The sequence below is a fragment of the Miniopterus schreibersii genome (assembly GCF_964146895.1).
Source record: "Miniopterus schreibersii genome assembly, chromosome: 6".
Taxonomy (NCBI): domain Eukaryota; kingdom Metazoa; phylum Chordata; class Mammalia; order Chiroptera; family Miniopteridae; genus Miniopterus; species Miniopterus schreibersii.
This window is the reverse complement of record NC_138107.1, coordinates 46,331,223-46,356,919: the sequence shown is the minus strand read 5'-3', so window position 1 is coordinate 46,356,919 and position 25,697 is coordinate 46,331,223.

Here is a 25,697-nt window from a genome sequence, read left to right as displayed (position 1 = left end):
CTGAGCCTTATCTGGAGCTCTCTTTCAATGTCTCTTTTTTAAAAAAATTAAAAATAATAATCTTCACCCAAGGATATGTTTTTATCAATGTTTTAGAGAGAGAGGAAGGAAGAGAAAGAGAGTGAGAGAGAGAGAGAAACATCAGTGTGAGAGAAACATTGATCAGTTGCCTCCAGTATGCGCTCTAACCAGGGATCAAACCCCAAACCCGGGTATGTGCCCTGATCCAGAATTGAACCCACGACCTTCTGGTGTATGGGACGATGTTCCCAGCAACTGAACCACCCAGCCAGAGCCAAGTGTCTCATTCTTCATGAGTCTATCAGAATGTGTAGTACACTGACCTTGCCATGTTCACATGACACTTGCAAAGTCAAATTGCCAAGGACTTGGATTCAAGGAAGCCATTGATGAGGCCTATCAATGCAATCAGTCTACCTCAATGAGTCACCAGCATTTAAGTTTAATGAAAAGAAATTATAATTTGTACAAAATAAATTGATGGTACAAAATAATTGATTCAATAAATAAATTAAATTTATATTCCTTTCATAGCTCATATAGCATAAGTGCATTAAAGAAAACAAACAAGATAACCCTATACTTAGGTTTAGATGGTTATATCAGATATCTTTCAAATTACCAAGAGGAGTTTAGACAGTAGCTGTTCAAAAGTTCAAATTATAACTTCGTTGTAGCTGGATCACTCCTTGGTCTGAAGTCACCCCTCTTCAGACTACAATCTAATGATTCTTATACCTTGAAATTCTTTATTAGTTTTTATTTGAACCTTTGAGATTTACTTGAAAAAGTAAATCTCTTCTGAGATTTATTGGCAGGTATCTGTAGTAATCCAGACTCGAACACTCACCAACTGTATGCCTTTGAGCAAGTTATATAATTTAAAATGTTCAATGCTTAATACCCATGACTAATTATCAAATTTAGTAGCAATAATGAACTGGTGTGCTGTAAGAATTTTTAAAACATGGAATACCTTACTATTTAGTCAGGGGTACTGGCCTCTTTTCCCTTAGATTATCAAATAAAAAAATGACAACAGCCAACACAACACTAGCCATCCTGTGTGAATGCTAGTTAGGTCATATAATATATAGGTCATATAACAGAGCTGCATCTTATTGGTCATGTAGCATAAAGTTGCGTCTGATTGGTTACTTCTTGGTACCAGAAACCCTTACATACAAGCATAGGCACCTGATTTTTTAAAAAGTCACTTTGGAGCAAAAAAGGTAGGTAAATGCTATTATTATTTTTCTTGGTAAATCAATCAAAATTACAACTTTTTTGATCAGGTTGGCAAAAAATATATCTTTTGATGTGCCTCAGAGTGTTAGTCATAAGTTTATGTGTGCCATGAGATAAAAAGATTGAAAATTGCTAAGATATAGTACATTCAGTGTGATTGTCTAGTGCTCCTTTTCTCCTGAGCAGCATAGCACACCCAGCGAATGGAGAAAGAACTGTAGGATATATGCTAATATAGGTTGGTATATATATTAGCACAAAGATTATAGTGGCTATCGTTTAAGATAACTACAATATTCAATATTTTCATAGTAAAATGGGAATTTTATGCCATCCATAATATACACATTTTATGGCATGGACTGTGAATGTCTGTTTTCAAAGGTTTTTGTGGTGACTAAGGAGCTCTGCTGTACACGGAGACCTTGACGTAACCCCTGCTGCTAGAGTTTCAGGTTGAACTCTTCTGCCTTATCCAGGCGACAGCACCAAGAGGATATCCAGAGTGGATCAATGAGCAATTTATACTTGAATTAACATTTAGGAGATAGTATTTACTTTGTACTGAACATACATTTATGAAGATGTAGAACTGCATATGACTTGTATGTCTAATGCTGATTCTAAAAAATATTGTCACGTCAAAAATTTAAAGATTACTACACTCAAGTAGCTAAAATAAGAAATATATGTAAAATATGATTTTAGTTTAATTTACCTATGATAAAAAAAGTTACACTGTGGTAGATTTCTACTATTAAGACAGTCATTTTAAACATTTTAAATATGTACTATTACAATGGATGTGTTTCATTATAAAGTAAAGCTTGCCCTCTAGTGGTTCCAGGCTAGATATAAATTCAGGGAAAACAATTCAATGGAAGATACTAACATTCAACAACGATTTGTCATTTTATTTTCTTTAGAAGTAGATGATAAAAATATAAATATTATATACAAAATGTGTTAGGTCCTCTAAAATGTATATAGAAAAGTATCAGTATTATATAGATATCACAAACCATATTTTTAAGCCAAATGTGTTTTAAATAAACATGGGATATTTTGGACCGTGCGATAAGATTACGTTCAGTTTTGTAAAAACATTGCCAACTGTCTTTTCTGACCAGAAATATATACATATTCCTGTTCTTTCACATTTTCTCCAACAATTGGTATTGTCAGTGACCCAGATGATGGCCATTCTAATAGGTGTGAGTAGTATCTCAGTATTGTTTTAATTTATATTTTCACGATGACATATGATGTGGAGGGAGCATATTTTCATATGCTTATTTTCTAGGTGTGTATCTCTTTTATTGTGGTGTTTATTAAAATATTTGGACCATTTTTAAATCAGATTGTTTGTTTTCTTACTGTTGAGTTTGAGTACTTTTGCGTATTTTTGATGACCATCTTTTATTAGGTGTGTCTTTTGCAAAGATTTTATCCCAGTCTATGGTTTTTCTTCTAATTCTTTTAATACTGTCTTTTACAGAACAGAAGTTTTCAATTTTAATGAAATCAAGCTTATCAATAATTTCTTTCATGGACCATGCTTTTGCTGTTGTATCTAAAAAGGTATCACTATAAACAAGGTCATCTAGATTTTTTCCTATATTGTCTTCTAGGAGTTTTACAAATTTGCATTTTACACTTAGGTTTATTGATCCACTTTGAGTTAATTTTTGTTGAATTTAAGTTTTGGAACCAACTCAACCTGAGAGCATAATCTCATACTTGGATCTGTCTCTACTTTCCTCTTTTTATGGTTTTTCTGCTTCTTTCATCTCTCCCCTCCCCATTCCCATCATTCTTCCTCTTTTTCTCTCCTTTTGTTCACTCTCCATCACATTTTACCCTTGTGGCCTATTGACATAAATGTGTTTTATTTTGTATTCAAACAGTTTAATTCATATGTATTACATTTCTTCCTGAATAACTAGTGATAAAACAAATTTCAAATAAACTTAAGACACTAAACAGTTTGGAGGCCTCTTACATTAAGCAATATTAAATAAATGCTTAAAATGTTTGTGACCATATGAATGGTTGGAGATGAGCATTTATATATATATTAAAAAATATAGAATAGGTAAAAGTAACTAGAAAATAATTCTCCAGAGAATATTTGTATTAATACATAGTAATATAAAGACTATATAATAAGAACAATTATTATCACGAAAAATATCCTATTTATTTTTATATAGAATTAAGAAATCTGGAAATTTTAAGAGTAAAAGACAAATTTTCTAGCTTCCACTTGGCAAAATAAGAATTTTCCATCAGTCTCTTAAGTTTATTTGAAATTTGTTTTATCACTATTCAGGAAAAAATGTAATATATATGAATTAAAAATAACAAGTCAGGGAGATGAGATTCCTCTGATTCTATTTTCAGAGATTTTGTCAAAGAAATATTAAGACAGATTTCACACAATAAAATTATAGAAAAAGAAAGCAATGCAATTACAATTTTTTAAAAAATATATGCATTTGGTGTAAAGTGCGCTCTACTGGGATACCAAATGGATATATAATTACTTCTATATTTTGGCACATTTGCTGGTGTTTTAATCTGTATTAATAATAACTAATACTACAGGGTTGATAGCATATTTATGGTATTCTAAAAACATAACGATTTTCATACTGAAGACTATATTTACCTTGATGAACACTAAAAAGTCACTAAATTTTCAAAGTGCATTCTCATTTAGGTTGTCTACAGAAAAATATTTTAAAGAATCATGAATTTATTAAAAGTACATTATTAGCATCAATTGTAACTATTCCTCAAATTTATGACTTCACATATGTATTGATCAGGATGAAATGAAAGTAGATAGATTACATATACATATATGCAAATGGCATGAATTAAGGGTAGTGGTTCAAGTGGTGCAGTGTTATGTGACTGCATTTTGGATGGTGAGAAGTAATTGTGCCATAAAAACTTAATATTATATTAGTGTGAGTTTGGGTTCTCGTTAACCATAACTATGACCAAGGTGTTTTTGGGTAACATTTGCACTATCTGAATCAGGATTCCACACTTCATGGTGCTTAAGTACTTTAATATTATTACTGAAATATATATGGGCAGAGGTTATTAATTGTCATTAGGGGTGTTTGCAGTATTTTTTATTGAGTGGTGTTGAAAGACATTGTTTGGCTGGAAAAGTTTTACCTTTTCCGCACCCTTGCATGAACAGCATGTAAGAAACTAGCAATTCTAATGTTCTCACGCATAGGGAGCCCCCACTATGTGGGCATTCTTCCAACCAACCTGACTAGAGGTTTGGCTGATCCTGCCGTCAGAATACTGTTCCCTCTACCTCAGAGCGAAATTTCCTACCAAGGTGCTCCTTAGAATGTCAGGACAGAGAGTGAGATCTTCACTAAGACTGTAGGAACAGATTGCTTGGCTGATTTATGTTGGCTTTCTAGACAATGTTTGTATCTTGATCAGGATTTGGAATAAGTCTTACAGTTCTTGTAACATGCCAGCTGGTACTGAGATCGTGGGAGGGAAGATGCATAGCTCCTACCTGCCTCTAACTGCCAGAGGCTACCAATATTTACCCTAAGTACCCAACAATCGCTGAACAGCCAAATTGGCTCTGGTACATTCAACACTATCAAATAAGAAGAAAATCTTGAAGGTGCTTTGCAAATCACTAAAGTTTTAGAAGCACAGACAACTTTCTAGAATGTCTTTTGTAACCAAAAAAGTGACAATTTCCTTTTGGAATAATCTCATAAGCAAGAGGAATCCTAATTGTACTTACATGAGAAAAAATTTCAATTGATAACTAGAATGGAATATATTTAAAAATCACAAAGATTTCCAATCACAACATGTTTTCCCTGGGCTGGAACTCGATTAAGGTTAGATAGAGCCAAATATATATATATATATATTTTCCCACCACAGTCTCATACAATGTTCCCACTAGAGAGACAGAGTGTTTTATGTGAACTCTCTAAGATCACACATGTGGAGAGGCCATGATCCTAGAAAGAGATGTGTCAAAGAAGGCACTGATCCTGGTGTACGCTTTTATTCCTAATCTCAAATAGGTGCTTTGTGCAACTCAGCAATCAAGCCACACTTCACAATCCACTCTCCACACGACTGGTTCATACTATCTCTTCTCTTTAACCACCAACATGCACTCCCACCCTTACTGATTAAATGGGTGCAATCTGGGTAGAGCTTCCACACATTCCTTATCACCTCTACAACCTGTATGCATCTGTGCAAATATTCCTGTCTTTCTTTTTGTTGATTCAGATGAATTCTTAGTCATCTTAGCCTAGGGCATGGCCTCTACTTATGTACTAGAATCCACCCTCTTTCACCTACTTAATTCTCTCTCCCTCCCTCCCTCCCTCCCTCCCTCCCTCCCTCCCTCCCTCCCTCCCTCCCTCCCTCCCCCTTCCTTCCTTCCTTCCTTCCTTCCTTCCTTCCTTCCTTCCTTCCTTCCTTCCTTCCTTCCTTCCTTCCTTCCTTCCTTCCTTCCTTCCTCCCTTCCCTTCTCTTTTTTCTTTCTTCTTCAAGTACACTCATTTAAACTTCATATCTGCCTTTTGATATAGGTACTATTACCCTCTTCATTTTTTTGATAAGAAACTGAAGCACCAAAGTTAATTAAATTACTCCACAACTTAGAGCTTATAAAATGTGAAGACAAGATTCAAATCTAGGCAGACTGCAACTACAGCCCATGCTCATAATTTCTACTTAATTTTGTTTCCTGGTGAAGGGTGCCATAACAGGTATGCAAACAGTTGTTGAATGGTTTATACTACATCATATGGGTGGCACGTCCTGCATTGTCTAAAAGCATCTGCTCTTTTTTTTTTTTTATTTTTTTTTAATCTTTATTGTTGAAAGTATTACAGATATCCCCTTTTTATCCCCATTGATCCCCTCCACCCCGCACCCAACCCACCCCCAGGCATTCCCATATCAATGTCTGTGTCCATGGGTTATGCATATAAGTATATAAGTTCTCTGATTAATCTCTCCCCACCCACTCCCCCACCCCCGCCTTCCCTCTGAGATCCCTCAGTCTGCTCCATGCCTCTATATCTCTGGATCCATTTTGTTCATCAGTTTATTTTGTTTATTATATTCCACATATAAGTGAGATCATGTGGTACCTGTCTTTCTCCAACTGGCTTATTTCACTTAGCAAAATACTCTCCAGGTCCATCCATGCTGTCCCAAAGGGTAAGAGATCCTTCTTTTTCAGCTGCACAGTAAACTGCACTGCTATGAACATAGGGGTGCATAAATTCTTTCTGGTTCATGTTTCAGGTTTCTTAGGATATATTTTTAGAAATGGAATCACTGGGTCAAATGGCAGTTCAATTTTTAATTTTCTGAGGAAACTCCACCCTGTTTTCCATATGCTCTTCTTATATGGTCTTCCTCTATGTAAAGTGTGTGATTCCCACTTAGACTCTACAAGGTAGTGGTCACTGGAAAGGAAAACCAATGCACTTACGCATGTCAGGAATCTTTCACTCAATGCAGAGTATCTAGACCTATGTGTTAGTACAGAAGTCACTAACCACATGTGGCTACTGAGGACTTGAAATGTGACAGATCTGAACTGAAATGTGGATAAATGTAAACTACACAGTGGATTTCAAAATTTTGCATTAACATGTAAATCTCATTACTGTTTTTTCTATTGGTTATGTGTTTAGAATATACTATTTGGGTATCATTGGGTAAAATATATGTGTTATTAAAATTAAATGTACATCTTTATTTGACTTTATTTTTAAAATTAAAAAACTGAATTATATGATTAAATTTGATAAAGGAGATATTTAAATTGTTAACATCTCTATACCAATAAGAAAATTAATTAATCTCTGGACTCCCAATTAACTAATTATGGCCTGCATATGTTTTTCAGTGCAATATATATTGACTACTTTACACAATCTCTCTTCAGCATGACTGACTGGATAGTAACATCACTTTGGAAAAATACTGAGAATTTCTGCCAGGCTATGTTTAGTTTATATTCTAGAAACATATATGATCTGGGACAAGAAGTAATATCTCGTTTATTTATAAAACGAATTGAGAAAACTAAGAAGGTGATTTTTTTCTGCACAGATATATGTCTGCTGTCTGGCAGTTATATATGGTCACATATTACTTCAAGTAAATTGTTTAGTTTTCTTTGCATAATCTGAGAACAATCAGATTGGATCTTTAAAACTTTAAACTACATATAATTTTTTCATTAAAAAAATCAAAATGACATTAGACTACATCATGTGCAAAGGTGTTATACCCAGATTATGACGATAGAGGCCAGTAAAGCACTAGGCTTTGTAGTTTCGCAAGAAACTATCTTGATAGTGGAAAGAAAAACCTGGTGTTGCAAACAAGTATGCCTTATTCAAGTCTAGTTATATATCAAAATACTTTATTTTCATATAGAAAAGAAAAAGAAGGAGCTTTTTAGAAATAAAAGTGCTTGGCACAAATCTGAAAATCATATGTGAACTCTGAGCATATGGTTAAAATTTAAACTTTCTGTTGTTAGTGAGAGTTTTTACTGTTTTATAACAGAGACTTTGGGGATAAATGTATTTTTTAATTTATCTCCAAGTTTTTTCCTATGAATTTGAACACCAATAATAGAGAATCTAGTCATCTTCCATGAATCCTTTTAATAGTATTACAATAAAATATGTGCAGTTTATTTACTGAACATTTTTTATGAATCTAAGTAATCAACTAAAGGGAGGGGCATATTCTAGTCCATGAACACTTCTTTTTCTTAGTCCATAGATCTGCCTCCCAAAGTAGAAGTTTAATCCAATTTTGTTGGTGTCTTAGAAAGGTGAAGAGTGGATTTTTAACAGCTATTAGCTTGCTATAGATTATTTTCAATATAATTCTTAACAGCATAATATAGGCTTATTTACTTTTGCCAAAGTAAATATTGGCAAACAATATCGAGGCAGGCTAATTAAGTTAGCTTTTGAAAATATGAGTCTATTTTCATCTCAAAAATTTTGGAGAGGTCAATGGAACAATCTTCAAAGCATAACAGCTGAAAAAAAGTTTTTTTAGGTAAAAAGCATAAAAATCTGTTCAACACATGTCAGATCTAACATTATGGGCACTAGGAAAACAGTTTTTTGGTTTTTTTTAAATTTGGGATTTTTATATGCCTTCCTGATTTTAACAGTGATAAATTTTGGAACTACAAATGCTAAAGAATTGAAGTTCTCTATCGTTCTGCCAAATCTAATATAACTTAGTAATTTTAGTTACTTAAGTCTTATTTTCCTTACATAGGTTATTTCATATTGAAGTAGGAATGAAGAAATAACCTTGGTCATAGGCTCAAAGTAAACTGTGTGGCCTTCTTCCATTCGAACACCTTGCTCTTCAGTCACAGTAAAGAGAACGAGGCACAGAAGTATGAGCTTGCTTTTACATTAGAAAATAAAAAGCAAAATTCAGCTAATAACAGTATAAATACATTTTTATGCAGTTTACTGAATTATACATTTTTCAAACTATTCAATGAAATATATTTTTGCTTTAGTATAGTAAAATACTAGGCACTGTGACTGCCATAACCACATCTAAGGAAAGCAGTGTTGTGGAATATATTCTTCACTTATACACACCATTTTAGGCACCATTATTTAATGCTATCTACCTTCAGTTCACATTCTGCTGATTCTCTTTCTCTTCCCGAAGTTAGAAAATTATGTGGGTAGCAATAAGATATTTATAGAAGACATACAGATGGCAACTAGACCTATGAAAAGCTGCTCAACATCACTAGTCCTCAGAGAAAAGCAAATTGAAACCACAATGAGATAGCCCCTCACAGCTGTCAGAGAGGCACCGTCAGTAAGAGCACCAGCAACAAGTGCTGGCCACGGTGCCCAGAGAAAGGGGCCCTCGTGACTGGTGGGACTGCAGGCTGCGGCCGCCACTGTGGAAAACGGCGTGGAGGGTCCTCAAAAAATAAAAAATGGAGCTGCCTTATGACCCAGAGATTCCACTTCTGGGAATACATCCAAAGAAACATGAAGCACTGATTAGGAAGAATGTATGCACCCCTATGTTCATCGCAGCTTTATCTACAATAACCAAGATCCGGAAACAGCCCAGGTGCGCATCAGTAGGTGAGTGGATAAAAAGTGGTGTGGGATATTTATACAATGTAATGTTACTTAGCTGTTAAAAAAAAAAAAAAAAAAAAAAGGAAATCTTACCTTCTGCAACAGTGTGGATAGATGGATGGGCCTGGAGAGCATTATGCTAAGTGAAACAAGCCAGTCAGAGAAAGACAAGTACCCTATGATTTCACTTACATGTGGAATCTAGTGAACAGAATAAACTACCAAACAGAATAGAAACAGGCTCATAGGTGCAGAGAACAGATGAGAGCCGTCAGAGGGGAGGGCTGGGGAGCTGGTGAAAGGGGAGGGGCTCAAGCACACGCAGGAAAGCCTCACGGGCACAGAGGGCACTATGGTGATTGTGGAGGGAAGGGGGTGCGGGAGCTAGAAGAGGGGAAGGGGGGTAAATGGGGACAGAAGGAGACTTGTATTTGGGTGGTGAGCACACAATACAGTGTACAGATGATGTATTATAGAATTGGACATCTGAAACCTATATAATGTTATTAACCAATGTCTCCCCAATAAATTCAATAAAAATTTTAAAAAACGAGTAAGAAACTTGAATAAAGGTAACCTGTATCTTCTAGGTAGGTCAGTTGTGCTGTTTCTTCATTCTTCCTGGAGCGGAGAGCAATGACTTCTGAACTGGGAACGAGTTTACTCACCTGAAAACGCCAGAAGGGTGAATAGTTCAGCAAAATGGTAATTCAGCATTCTAACGTATTTGGAACCAAATCAATAAAGAACTGTTTAAGTGTTTCACTAAAGGCATTAATGAGGCTGTTATCATTGAGCAGTTTCTCTGGGTAACTCCCAAAGTGCTAATAACATAATAACGTAGAATGAAATCCTAATAGAATAATAATTTCAGCTAGCAACCCAGAATAGAAACTAAATTTTAATATGAGTGCTGTGAGGTCATTTGTGTAAATGATCCAAAGAAGTCAAGCAGTTGTTTGCATCAATGTTACCTGAATTCCAGAAGCTTTCAAAAAGTAAGGAATCTGCCAATTTATTTAAAATAGCTTCTGTCAAACAGCCACTTGACTAAATCCCTCACTTCTCAAAGCTTTGTTCAAGTCTCATCATCCCACTGAGGTCTAGACACATTTATTTACCACTGTGCCCCTACCCTCCTGTTCCTGTAACGCCTCAGGTTCTGATTCCCATCTCCTCGGTCCATCCCCTCCCACCGCCCCCCTCTCGCTTTTCCCATACTTGAATTTCCAGGAAAGTATGACTTCTGTTAAGTGTTGCACATTTCAGAATAATAACTATGGTACTTGAACATATTAATGGGATGACTATTTTCTAGGCTGGGACTTAGAAATCTCTAATAAGTTCTTCACCTAATTCAATCTTCATGTGATTCAAACTTTAACATGTTCTTCTAATGTCATTGCTAATTTTCGTTCCCTTTTCATGACTGTAATATATCTGAGCAGCTTGTTGTATTTTTAGAAGCCACATTGAGAAATTTTAGCTATAAAATATATACTATTTAATAGTGTTTAATAATTATTAATATAATTATAATATATTAAGTTATACCTTATAATATAATGTATAATTATAATACATTAATATAACTTTAATATATTACATAAGTATTTAATAATTATTAAATACATTTCTAAACATAGAAAAAACTTACTAACAGAGAAAAAAATTCCCCTGTTCTCTCATGGCCCAAAGCCATTCATTGGTAACATTTTAGTGTCTCCTCCTACTACTTCTGTTTATCTTTTGATATCTGATTTTATGTGGTGATAGTTTAAACATAACATTATAACACAAGTACTTCCTAAACTATCATGAGATTTTCAGCATCTTCACTGTTAATAGCTGCATATCACCACATAAAATGCTCATGCTACACTTTATTTCTTCATGTCCTGATTTTGGTTTGTAGTTTCCCTGGAGAGGTCCTAGGTTTGTAGTCATCGTTAGTGCTAGTCTTAGGGTAATCATCATGCTCCTTGAAACGTTTGTAATCTGAAAGGCTCAGCCATTTGAAGCCAAGAAAAAAAATGTTTATTTTTACTTCTTGCCTATTGGAGAATCTACTCTTTAATTTCTGTCCAGAGTCTATAAAAGTTTCATTTAACTTTCTTAATGTAAGTTTGTTTAGAAAATTTTCTAAATTTTTCACAGGAATTCAGGTAGGGCATATTTTATCCTATCCTTGATTGTGTTCTAAACATAATAAATCCATTTTAGATATTTTAAAGGTTTTTTATATTATTATTCATGATTGCTGTTACTTTCTGTGTAGTGAAAATCAACATTGTCTCATTGCAGGGCTGTTGAAATTTATACCATAACCATTACAATCGCCATTGACATTTCAAAAACTTTCTATGTAGCCATCGATTTACATGGATTCTTTCATTAACTTGTTATATGACTAAATATAGCTCACATTTTATTATCTAATTATGACTCATATCTTAGCATAAAACTATTAATGTAATAGAAATAAATATTTCTGACAATTAATATAGTACTTTTAAAACCAGCAAGCCTCCCTCAATCCCCTTTTAGTTTTATAGACAATCAGTGCTCCAGTTTTTAGTTTAATACATAAATTCACAAACTCATTGTACATTCCTTCAGAGAGCTGATAATAAGATGCATTCAGGTAAAACCATTCAGAAGATCCTTTCAGAGAAGGGCATAAGATGGCCCAGTTGAGAAGCCTCACTCCACTTGTGCATGACCTGTTTATTTAATAGTGTCATCTTAACAAAGCAATGATGTTGGTCTAGCTGATTCATGAGACACATTAAAGCATTGAATAAGGTGGTATTGTAGTTATTACCGTTCATCGTCAGTAAGCACTTTCAGAGCACTATATAAGGATTATGCAACATAAAGTTAATAGGGAAACAGTATTAACCATGTTGTGCTTTGTTACTACTTATGAATACAGGTTTCCTTTGGTGTTTTGAGTGGTGAAATGAGTATAATGTATTATTGAAACCATTACTACAGAGTAATAATTTCTCAAACTGTGTTTCAGATTCATGCCCAATCCCTCAGGTCACTAATTTAAAATAATTGTATTTTCTGGCATGTTCCAAATCCAATCTGCCAAGCCTTTCAAGAGGCTGAGTTTTGACCAAATCTGTGTTGTAAGGATAGCCCTTAATTAACAGAAAATATATGCCTAAAATATACATAGCTTTATATGGCAAGCATCCTGCTTACTTTTTAAAAAAATATATCTTTATTGATTTCAGAGAGAGGAAGGGAGAAGGAGAGAGAGAGAGATAGAAGCATCAATGATGGGAGAGTCATTATTGATTAGCTGCCTCCTGCACGCCCCCGACTGGGGATCGAGCCCGCAACCCGGGCATATGCCCTAACAGGGAATCAAACCACAATCTCCTGGACCTAGGTCGGTGCTCAGCTGCTGAGAGACCCCCAGCTGGGCCCTGCTTACTTTTTGTTTACTGTCCACTGACCACAGCAGCTCTGACATCCCTTGGCTACATCATCACTGACCTAGATCAAGGACCCTTGGTGGCAATAAGGTGATTAGGCTTACAAGAATGGTGCGAAAGAAAATTGACTGGTTTGAAGATATTATGCACCTCCAATTTTCTGAACCTTGGTTAAAATATTTATTATTAGCAATAACTGCATTGAAGCCATCTTAAGATGTATTAAAATGTTTGTAAACTTCAATGTATCTTCAGAAAAATATTTCTTTAGTGATCTAGGTAAGGAATTATGAAAGATGCTATTATGCATACAGCAATGTCTGATTGTAGATAGCAGCTTTTCTCCTCTTTTTCCAGGAGTGCTTTTTATTAATTGAGCTTGTCTATTATTCTGTTTCCCAGCTTCCTAAAATTAACACCACCACCTCTAATAGAAATGAGTCTGGCTGGTTACCTAATACTCTGTTTAGCAATAAGGAAGCAGACATATGCCTCATCTTCTTGCTTTTTTTTAGGGCTGAACCAGGAAAGTCAGATGGTCCAGTGGAAGATTTGTTTTTCTTTATTATTATTGAAAGCAGTTTGCATGACAGTAAAAGCACATAGCTAAATCAAAGAATGGTTTGAAACAGCATAAGGTTACTAGTTAAATGCATTTCTGCTAAGATGGAGTAGTTCTTTCAAATACTCAAGTTTAATATACTTATATATGCAATTATAATTTAATTAAATTTAGTCTGCATATATGTGATATAATCAAAATAAAATTTTTGAAATGTGCAATCATTTATTGTTTGGTTTTCTTTTTAGTCTCACTGAAGCAATCTCAATTCTTTGGAGGACTGGCTAAGTGGATGTGAGTTATCAGATCGTAGCGCTCTGATACTACTAGACAAAAGAAAGCAGTGTTCATTGTTTTCTCTCCTTCAAGTATTAAAGTTTCATTTTTTAAAAAGTAGGTTATAATAATCATCATATTTTAGATAAAATTACATATTTATTCATATTTTGAAGAAATCCTTTTATTGAGATATACATAGATAAGTGTTTGATCATACATATGTATATATATTACACATATATAAATAAAAACAGATGTATACACACACAAATATATATATATATATAAGTCATTAACACCTTATCAGATAAATTATTTGCAAATATTTTCTCCCAGTTTGAAAGTTACCTTTTCAGTTTACTCATTGCTTCTTTTGCTGTGCAGAATATTTTTAGTTTGATGTAATCCCATGTGTTTATTTTAGTTCATATTGCTTATACCTTGCTGTCTCATCCAAAAAAATCATTACCAACACCATTGTCAAGGAGCTTTCCCCTTATGTTTTTTTCTAGGAGTTTTACTGTTTCAGGTCTCATATTTCAGTCTTTAATCAATTTCAAGTTAATTTTTTTGAGTATTTTTAGATAGGAGTTCAGTATCATTCTTTTACATGTGGATATAATTTTTTCCCTACACCATTTATTAAAGAGACTATCCTTTCCTTATTGTATATTGTTGGCACCCTTGCCAAAGATTAGTTAATACTATGTGCATGGATTTAGTTTTGGCCTCTATTCTGTTCCATAGATCTACGTGACTGAGTTTAAGCAAGTACCATACTCTTGTAATTACTGTAGCTTTCTAACATACTTTGACATCAGGAAGGGTGATTCCTCCATTTTTATTTTTATTTTTTAAGATTTCTTTAGGTATTTGAGGTCTTTTGTGGCTCCATATAAGTTTTAGAATTGTTTTTTCTATTTTAGTAAAAAATGTCATTGAAATTTTGACAGAGACTGCATTGAATTTGTAGAGTGCTTTGGTAGTATACATATTCAAACAATATTAATTCTTCTGATGGAGGAACACTGGATATCTTTCCATTTATTTGTGTATATATTCATGTATATATTCATTTATATTATATATTATATATGCTTATGTGTAATATGTTTTATGTATATTTATATTTTGTATATGTAGTCTTTATATATATAAATAAATACACATAAAAGTACATATATAAACTACATTGTTCAGAAATAGCAGTGAACTTTCTATATGAGAGTGGGTAGGCACTTCAGAAGCACTGGTTTTGGCCATGGAGCCGTCCAGATTTGTTCAAGGTGCAGCTGTTTGGGGATCTGCCTTAACGGTAGATAAAAACAGTGGATGACTGAAGCCTCTCCCGGGCACCTTACAGAACCGCCCTTGTCTCCTACTTTGTTTTTGGCTTTTTCCTTTTTGTGGTAGGCACAAAAAAATACTCATAGGACGTTCCTCTTTGGAACGTCCTATGAGTATTTGCTTTGGAACACTGATAGCTACAGGCGGGCGAGAAGTTGCTGTCATGTCTTTTGCTGAAGTTGGAGCATGTTTGTGTGTTAGCTTCATTTAGCAGGATCCGACCCTCAGCATTCCTGTATCACCAGCAAAACAATGTGACAACGTCATCTTAAGTCCACTTTTTCAAACCCTGGATGCTGAGCTTTGCTTATGATAAAGATATATGTTTAGAATGTAATTTTCCATTTTATGTCAAAGGTTTTGATATTTTGTATATTAAAAGTATTTATAAAAGCCTGACATTTATAAAAAGACATAAATACAGGAAAATCTTGTATTTTTAATATATTGAAACGTTATCTAAAAAAATTGTGTCCTTCAACAAAACTCACAGATTTTTATAGATTAACATAATTTTTAATTTGATATATTTAAATAAAGAATGAATGAGAATTATAATAAGCATTTCAAATTAGTGTAACAAATTATTCTGACTTCTAGTTTGGGGGTGGCAATTGTTCCATTTATTTATCTCCCATGACTTTCAAAATTCCACTGAAGTAAACATGGGAATACTAAAATATTTAAAAAGATAATTGTCTATCATTTGTAAAGGTGTTAACATATGCTCCCTTTAAAACAATGTTAGTGGAAATGTAAATTATGTAATTTAAAAGGACAGTTTAATAATATGTGTGTAAAATGTTAAATAATAGGATAATATATACACATATATATTATTATTGGATAATAATAGGATAATATATATACATATATATTATTATTGTGGTTATGTGGGAACAAACATGTTCACACATAATCACTTACAATAATATATATGTGTGTATATATATACATACACACACATGTGGAGGAAAAAATGCTAACCAGATTGCTCAGATAATCTATGCCTAAAATATATATTAAATTTTTTTAAACATATAGCAATGAAGGCAATAATAAACTATTTAGCCATTATAAATATTTTAAATGTAGGCGTTAATTAAATAAGCACTTGAATGTTTGTGCATGTGTGTGTGTTTATAAGTTCAAAAATACTTGCCAAAATTAATTTGTTCTAGCAGTTAAAGAGACAAATTATAGAGTAGGCTTATGAGAGGTTTTAAACTTTCTGAACTTATTTTCAATGAATAAACACATGACTTTTATTAGAAGTAAAAATAAATGAGGCTCCATTTAAAAAAAAAAGGATATAAAAGTCATTTACTATTGTTAAATAGTCATTTAATATGCATCGATCCATTTATTTATAATTTTGTTGCATATATCCATTTATTCATTTATTCATAATTTTGTTGCATATATTCCTTGCCTGTTTGAGGCCAGGTCAGAGTAGGTTACAGGATCAAAAAGTGGGACATTGACAATGATGAATTAGAAGACTAGGGATTAAGTGAGGTCACCGTGCACTACAGATTTGTAAAGACCAGTTGTGTTCATAAAGGGCCGACATGGGCTTATTGTTTTCTGTAAATATTTTCTGAGAACTTATTTTATTAATCTATTCTTTAGTCCTATCTGAATTCTTTAGCCTTGATCAGAAGTACTTAAAGTCAATGTTCAAACAGACTGAAGGCGTAGGTCATGCACAGGGTTTCAAGGTTCTAATCTACCGGGCAAGGGGGTGTGGAAGGCAGAGGAAGTTCATCTGGTGGGTATGTCCTTGGAGAGCAGCTGCTCTGATGAAGTCCTTGGTTTCTAGATCCTTAGGACCAATTCCTTAATTGTGCTTTAGCAGAACCTTCCCTGGTGTATTCAACAAAATGATCGAGGGGCTCTAGCAAGGTATTTTTGTAACTGCATATCACGTGACTTAACTCAGGTCTATCCTTGTTTCTAAACTTTCTGGCAGGACAACTAAAGGACTGTTCCCCTTGCTAGCTGGTATTTTATCATTCAGGGGCGGTAAAGAATACAATTCTTAACAGATAGTCCGATTATGAATACTGATTCCACTACTTTCTAGGTCTGTGTCTTTGAACAAATCAAATCTTCACTTTTCTGAGCTTTCGTTTCTTATTCTAAAAAATGCAGATAACCTTACTGGAGATGTGTGAGAATTAAAATAATCCATGAAGAGAATTTAGAACCACAGCAGGTATGTAGTACATGTTTAATAAAATGCTCAGTTGTACTAGATTCTCTAAGAGTCTAAAGAAAGAAAGCCTAAAAGTATTTTTAAAATATATTTTATATATCTTTAAATAGTATAAAACAATACAAAAGCAATAGTTATTTTTAAAAATGTAAATAGTAGATTCTCAATGAAAGTTCTGTTATGCCAGCTAGTCTACCAGGCTACTTTGTTTCAATAAATATTATGAATAAAAATCAAACCACTCCCTGAGAAAATAGTGGCTTAATATATTATGAAACTGAGCTGTTGCCATAAAGATGTATTGGAAAAATACATCTAAATAAATCACTCAGAAGATATTGCACCAAAATGAACATCAAACGGGCAACGTTCTTTGTCTTTCTTCAGCCCTCACTGTGTTCGATACTGTCCCCCACATTTCTGTGTTTTCTTCGAGTTGTTTACTGCACTAAATGATGTATTGTTTTCTTATTTTTAAGAAAGTTTTCGTAGTTTTGTTCTTTTACAATTTTCAGTCATTCTTTTCTCCTCCTCTTGAAAATTGTTTTCCTCAATGCTCTTTGTCATCTTGTTCTTTTTCTCCTACTTTCTTCCCTTGTGAAATGATGTTGTCTTTGTGCCTATGCTTAGGTTTCTCTAATCAGCAGCTCTTATTTAATTTTGGATCCTATTTTCTATACCAATTTCTATACCATATATTTGTGCTAGCTACTCTGTCACCCCAAATTCATTGTTTCTGAATCCAAATCCCCCACCCACTTTTACAAATTAGTTCCCATCTTCCATGAGTTACTCTACTTTTGCCAGTGACACTTTCTAATTTATTCTAGCCCATGAGCAAATAACAACTGAACTGCAGGCAGGGACCACTCTCACCGTTACTTGCTCAGACTTTGCTCCTGTTCCTCCAGTTAGACAGCATTACCTGCTCTTTTCCTTTGTTCCCTTGTGCAAGTATTGTAACCAGTGGTGGGGCACAGGCTTACTTTAATTTAGTAAATAATATAGATAATGTGCTTGATACATAATATGTGCTCAATAAATGTTAGATGTTATGAATTTTTTTATAGCTCTTCTCATATCTACTAAATCTCACTTCACCTCCCCCAAACTTCTGCATTTCCATATTGTACATGTTCCCTCTGTTTTCTACTACTTTGCATTCAGGGGAATGTTTAATTTTGCCATTGACTTTGCCTCAGGGCAAGCTGTGTTGTTTGGCCTAGTAAAGAATTAAAGTACTATGATTGTCCAAGTTTCTAAATTTTGAAAAGTGGTCAGAACATTTTAACTTCATCCTGTAAGTTACCATTAAATACATTTTTATACTTAAGTTTTACCAACTTTTACTGAACAAAATTCTAAGGAATTACCTTTTAAATAAATAGCATATCTCAACATTGCTATTGCTTTTGATGGATAGAGAATATTGTATACTTCAGGAATAGAATATGAGAGAGACATAGATATTACTGTATCTCCTCAAGTAACAGGACCTCTTCTACTGTCAACTGTGCTAATTCCATAGAATAATGAGTAGACCTAAAAACCAAATTTAATTAGATCTCAATGTGGATGAAATACATAAAAATCTGCTATAGGACTTTCAATTGCTCTTTAACAAAAAGTATTTAAGTGTAGCTACCTTGACATTAAACTTTTGTAAAATTTGGGCACATATCTGTATTTATATTAAGTTGACATGAAATTGATATTAACCAGAAACATATTGGTTTGCACTTTTGGAAATTGTATAGGAAAGTGTTTGTTGAGGTAGACTATTTTAGGGCCCCAGTGTTCATATACCTGTTCAGTCCCCACCCAATAAAATCTGAGTTGGCTGGTGACTTGCTTTAACTAACAGAACTAACTGAATGCAGAAGAATTAAAGGCATGCTGTTGAGGATCAAAGCCTTAAGAAGGCCTGGCATATTATGCTTTTGTGCTCTGGGGCACACCAGCCGACATGCAAGAAGTCTGACTACCCTAAGCCCCCCTTGTGCATGCTGTGAGGAATCCAACCTACCCAAATGGAGAAACCACATAAAGACCAAAGACCCTGGACAGCAGCCTCAGTTCCCAGTTGGCAGCCTGCACTAACTTTCCAGAAACATGAGAGGGCCATCTAAGAAGAGGATTGTGGAACCCCAGTAAAGCCACCCTGCTAACGCCATGTGGAACACAGATGAGCTGTTGCCACCCAAACTGCAGAACTGCAAGCAAATATATTGAAGGTTGTCATTTTAGCCACTAAGTTTGGAGGAAATCTGTTATATAGCCAGAGATAACAGTAACGTATTTTCTTTATATATTGAGGCATTGAAATTTATTAAGCTATGACTGCTAGAGTTAATGTAATTTCTTTTGAAATATATTTTAAAAGTACATTTGTGAAGATTTCAAGTCGAGAGACAAATTGTATATTGTTATTATATCATACTATGAGATTTATGGCTACTCACAATTTTAAATATATGGAATAATTTATTGTTTTGTGAATAGGACACTGAAGTAAGAGCTTGCCTATTTAACCATTAGTTTGATATACAGCATAATTAACTAAGTGGTAGCAGTAAAATTACATAGCCATGTAATAATTCATTTTGTGTTCATGCACCATGCCCAATTTTTTCTGTGTTAACCTTTAACCTTCATATTATCACTCACATTATAAACTGTGCAAACAGATGCTCATTTTATTTTACTTTTAATTACCTGAGGGATCTGGCATGATTATTTATGCAACTATATTAATAAGATGTAGGCTCAGAACATTGTTACAGAAAGGAACAAAATAGCCACTCACAATGCTTTAATATAACAAAGATAGATACTTCAAAATAAATGTCAAGATAGATTATTAAATTATAGCAGTATTTAAGAGTGAATCATAAAATATATGCATATGGCATAATAGAGAAATAAAAGGAAGAGGCAGATAATTGTTTATAACCCTGACATAATTTGAAGAGCATATTTGTGTAGGGTGGTGTAGGAGACATTGTCATCTGCCAATGTTCCCTAATGACCAATCTGTCCTTTTTTTGAATGTGGATGTACTGAGATGAGATGATCAGAATTATGTCAATTATCTACTTCCTTTAGAATTCAAATGCCAGAATTTGCAAAGATGAAGGAAAATGGTGAACAGAGAACATGAATTTTCTGATTTGTAATATATCATTTTTTATGTCTATTCATGGAATAGTTAATAGTTAATTAAGTGAAATGTATGTAACTGAGGCATAAAGGCAAAATCATAATTAAGGTGACTTCATTTTAATATATATGTGTATGTATGTATATGCAAAAGTAGGTTTACAATTGTGAGTACATGAAACAAGCTTTATTCTTGTACTATAATTTATTAATTATTGTATTATTTTCCATATGAAATATATATATTATATATATGGCAACTTTTCCTTTATTCAAATACATCAGTAAGTTAGCATTTATTAGGCTACATTTTCTTTTTTTGAAAATGGTCCCATTCTTTATGCAAAACAGCTGGCTTCGAAATCCAGAAGTTTTGTTCCAATATATAGGTGAGTTTACATTTACGGAAACAAATATATTTGTATAAACCATTTCTCTTCTTCTTTAATTTGCTTTATTTTTACCTGAAGCATATTCTCTGAACATAAATGAGGCAGAGCTAACAGAGGCTGGAAATGTTACAGGGCGGTGATGATCATGGTTTCCTATTTGTGTGCTCTCTCACTCTATTAACGTTTCATTTTTCCTGAAGTTACAAAGTATTTGCTCTATTTTATATTTTGCCTTTTCTGTTCACAATTCTTAACCTGTAGCCCTGAATACTCTATTGTAAGAAACTGGAGCTAATAATAATTTCCATTCATAGTGCAAATACATTTCCAGTGTTCATAATTAAGAAACATGATTCTTACTTGACATAGCTCTGCAGAGATTTTGTTGATCGTGGCAAAAATAACCTTTTTTGTTTTTTTCAATTTCTTTAATTTCTCAAGGTTTCTATTTAGAGACTGATATGTTAAAGCCTGCCACTAAGGCTCTATTATGGTTCTGCTGGGGCTTTAACTTATTAGATTTGGACCTAACCTTATCAAATGAGCTTCTAACTAATGATTATACTCTAAAGACCACTTTTACACTAATTGGCTTTTCCTGTTTAATTGTTTTACAAAATTGATAATTTAGTAGAAATATAATAAGCCCTTAATATTTTAGATAATTTGGCCCTTTTGTGGTCTTTAGAGGGTTCTTAGTTAATAGAAAATTGGAATGCACATTGTGAAATTTAGGTCTTGCTTTTACCACATGATTCATAAAGGCTGCGTGACATAAAGAAGGTTTTGATAATGTTATGGCTCTGCCCCAGATGTTGAAATGATTATACATTGAATACATATATTTTTTAAAGTTTTTAACTGTATAAGAACACATTTGAAAGTTTTGTAGGCATATTTCAGATAACAATGCAATTTTCAGGAAGGCATTTTATAAGTTCTTTTTCAATCAAAGCAAAAATCTATTTCTATTTTCCACTTTATAAAATTAAGCTTTAGTGTCATTATTTGCCTAGTTTTGCTTAGTGTGACTATAGTACAACCTGTGTGTGACTTCCAGAAGAATGCATCCTGCTCAACCATACTAACAAAACTGTGTGAAAATTGAGTTACTCTAAAATATTTATCAAGCCTCAGATGAAGAGTTGCTCAGGATGCTCTTTCTAGCACTTGCTAATGAAGTTGTTGCACTTGCTAGAAGAGTGTGCAGTGCACTGCATTGTTTATAAGAGTCTTCATGTCTTTACCCCCATGAGAATATGAACTCCATAAGGACAACAACCTTGTACTAGTTTAGCAGGAAATGCCCCAGGGCTCCCTGCCAACCTTCTATCCCAATGAATCATTCTGTGTTCCCAGGAGTGGACCAGGAATGGGAAACCAGAAATAGACAAACTCAGCAATATAATGTATGATAAATAAGCCATGATTATGGTTCTCTTTTGAAAATATAGAGCTTTTTTAAAAAATTAGGCTAGAAAATACAAGCAAAGAATGATCATCCTATCATCTTATGGACAGACCTACCACAAGATTTGTCATTCTATGTTCATAAAACAGAGGTTATTTGTTAAATGAATAATTGAATGAAGGAAATTATGGTGTTCACTCTTCTATCCTCTTTAGTTAAACGTGAAAAAAATATTCTTTGGTTTCTTTTTTTTTCTTTTGAGGGGAGACGACAGGACAGTTGCTGGGTCGATGTTTCTTATAGTTTTGTATATGCACGTGAAAGCCAAGTTTTGGATTTAATGAAATAAAGTAGCTCTTACAGCTGTACTTTTATTTTATCTTAAGATCTTAAGCAACTAATAGGAGTAAAATGGTTTTGAATACTTCTAAAAGAACAGCCATACTTCATAAGAACAAATCAGAGATTAAATGTATGGACAATTTTAAGAGGAAATTATTATGCTATATGTATCATTTTAAGGTACATTTTCATTCTGTACAGAGCTGCCCCCAACTTTAGATATGCATTTTCTTCCATTAGACACCGATTCTATCTACATGTTCTATTCTGAGTAGCAAATTTAGTCTCCAAATACTTTTAAAGAGTAACAAATTTTAGAAAACTGGTATCTAGAATTGTGACTGATAAGTCTGCAAGTATAATTTAGATGTAGTTTAGAATATTGTACAGCATGATCCATAGGGTATATCTCCCCAGATACACCATCTAATCTCAGAACCTAGCAAATGCCATCAATAAAGCAGGAAGTACAGTTAATTACAGGCTCCCATTCAGCATCCCTCTGCCACTGGCGGCCCATTATAATGAATCATTCTTCAAATTGAGAAGAGATTGACAGAAATTTTATAAACTTTTCACTCCCCATGTCTTCTCTGCCTAATAAGGGCCTGCTGTACACTGGGAAAGTGATTAAATATCAATTTCACGGAAACCTGGGAATAATGTTTAAAAGACTAATGAGACACTATTTTTACTGCTTAGGTACTGTGACTCCCCCATGAGTCAGAAGAACGCCTGTCATTCTAATTAGTCATCATTTGGCCAGGTTTTTTTTTTGGTTTTTTTTTTCATCTCTTTCACAAAGGTCCCTAATTGGGTTATTTAAGAACTTTAAACTTAGTTCCTCTGTGGGAAGAAAGCTCTTTTAAGATTAATATGATTGTCATGTCATAATTATTTTGATTTTTCACACCAAAGGTAAGCGCCAATTTTATTTGTAAAACATCATTTGTAATAAATTGATTTCCAACTGACTATACCTCCAACATGAAACTTGCTTTATTAAAAATTAGATTTAAAAAATAATTGAAAATGGCCCAAAGTACCAAAATTTACCCTTATATTTAGTCTGCATTTAAAATTATTATTTCAGTGATTCTGTCTATTTGAGTAAAAGGAGAACAATACATCTTGTAGAACAACGTCAGTAGTAGAACCAATGCTACAAAAGTAAAAGCAGGTATGTTCTTTCTCCAACACTAAAATGAATGGACTACTTATAATAGTTTCAGGAGAATTTGAACAATATTTTTTTCCTGAACTTAAGGATATGATCATTCTGAATAGAGTCAGAAACCAAAAGTTCATCTTTTTGTGGGTAAACAGATTTGTAACTGCCCAGATGCTCAGAGATATAAAGAGTTTTACTCATACTTTCAAAATAGTCTTGCCTTACGATCCAGTGATTTCACTTCTGGTTATATATCCAAGGAAACCCAAAATACTAATTTGAAAGAATATAATCAACCATATGTTCACTGCAGCATTATTTACAATAACCAAGATACCGAAGCAACATAGGTACCCATCAATACCAGTGGATAAAGAAGTGGTAGGACATATATTCAATGGAATATTACTTAGCCATAAAAAAGAATGAAATCTTTCCATTTGCAACAGCATGGATAGACTTAAGGGTATTATGCTTAGTGAAATAAGTCAGTCAGAGAAAGACAAATACCATATAATTTCACTTACAGGCAGAATCTAAAGAACAATATAAATGAACAAACAAAACAGAAACAGACTAACATACAAAGAGCAGAATGATAGCTGCCAGAGGGGAGAGGGGTTGGGGGACTAGATGAAAAACGAGAAGGGATTAAGAAATGCAAATTGGGCCCTGGGCAGTGTGGCTCAGCTGGCTGGAATGTCATCCTGTGCACTGAAAGGTTTTCGGTTCAATGTCCGGTCAGGACACATACCCAGGTTTTGGGTTCAGTCCCCAGTACGGGAGTGTGTGGGAGGCAACCAATCTATGTTTCTCTTTCTGTTGCTCTCCTTTTCTCTCTCTTTCACTCTCTATTCCTTTCTCTGAAGTCAATAAAAATAAAATTTAAGAAGTACAAATTAGTAGTTACAAAATAGTCACGTAGATGTAAAGTACAGCATAGGGAATATAATCAATAATATAATAACTATGTATGGTGCCAGGTGAGTACTGAAAAAATTGGGGGGAACACTTTGTAAAGTATATGATTGTCCAGACACTGTACTAATAATTGCCCAACACCTGCCACTAATACAAAATAATATTGAATGCAAATTGTAATTGAAAAATAAAAAAATAAAAATTCAGAGATGAACCAAAATAATTATAAGAAAAGAAAAAAATCCTCAAATTTCTATGGTAAAATAAATATATACTGTAAAAATTTATCTTCAAAAGTGGGAAAAACCAGAAGAGTAATTTACTTCACTCTCTATCCAAAGCTTTATATTCCCTCTCTGATGGTTTCACAAAGATGAAACTATACTTTTCCTTTCCTACATTTTTTTAGTAGATTTTGAAACCTAAGTAGGAATTGGCATTTATCTTTACTAAAATTATTTTTGTTGGATATGGCCCATGAATCTAACCTGTAAAAAAATTTTTTTTATACAATTATGCTCTTTGCATATCAACTGTCCCTTCAGCTTTTTGTGAATCTGAGCATATTTAAGGATGCCACCAATGTCTCATCTATGAACTTGATAAAAATTTTGGAGAGGATAGTGTTAAGATTTCTATCCAAATGATGCTGACATATTCCTAAGCCTGGCTTTCAATTTTTAGTTAACTTAAGAGTATTTTCTTCTAACTCACATTCTCCATTTTGTTTTCACAAGGTCATTATGAGGGGCTTGGAAAAATGCTTTGCGACAAAATCTCGAAATACCTGTGAATGACCCCTCACAATCTAATAACTGGCGACCTTTTGGTGCATGGATTGATGCTCAACTAACTGAGCCACACCAGCCAGGGCTCTTTTTTTTTTCTTCTTTCTTTTTTTAATTGGGACATATCTCTGTTTCCAATAGTCTAGCTATTTTCCTGTTCTTTATTTGTTTCCAACATAGGCATAGGTCAATGGAATTATCTATAA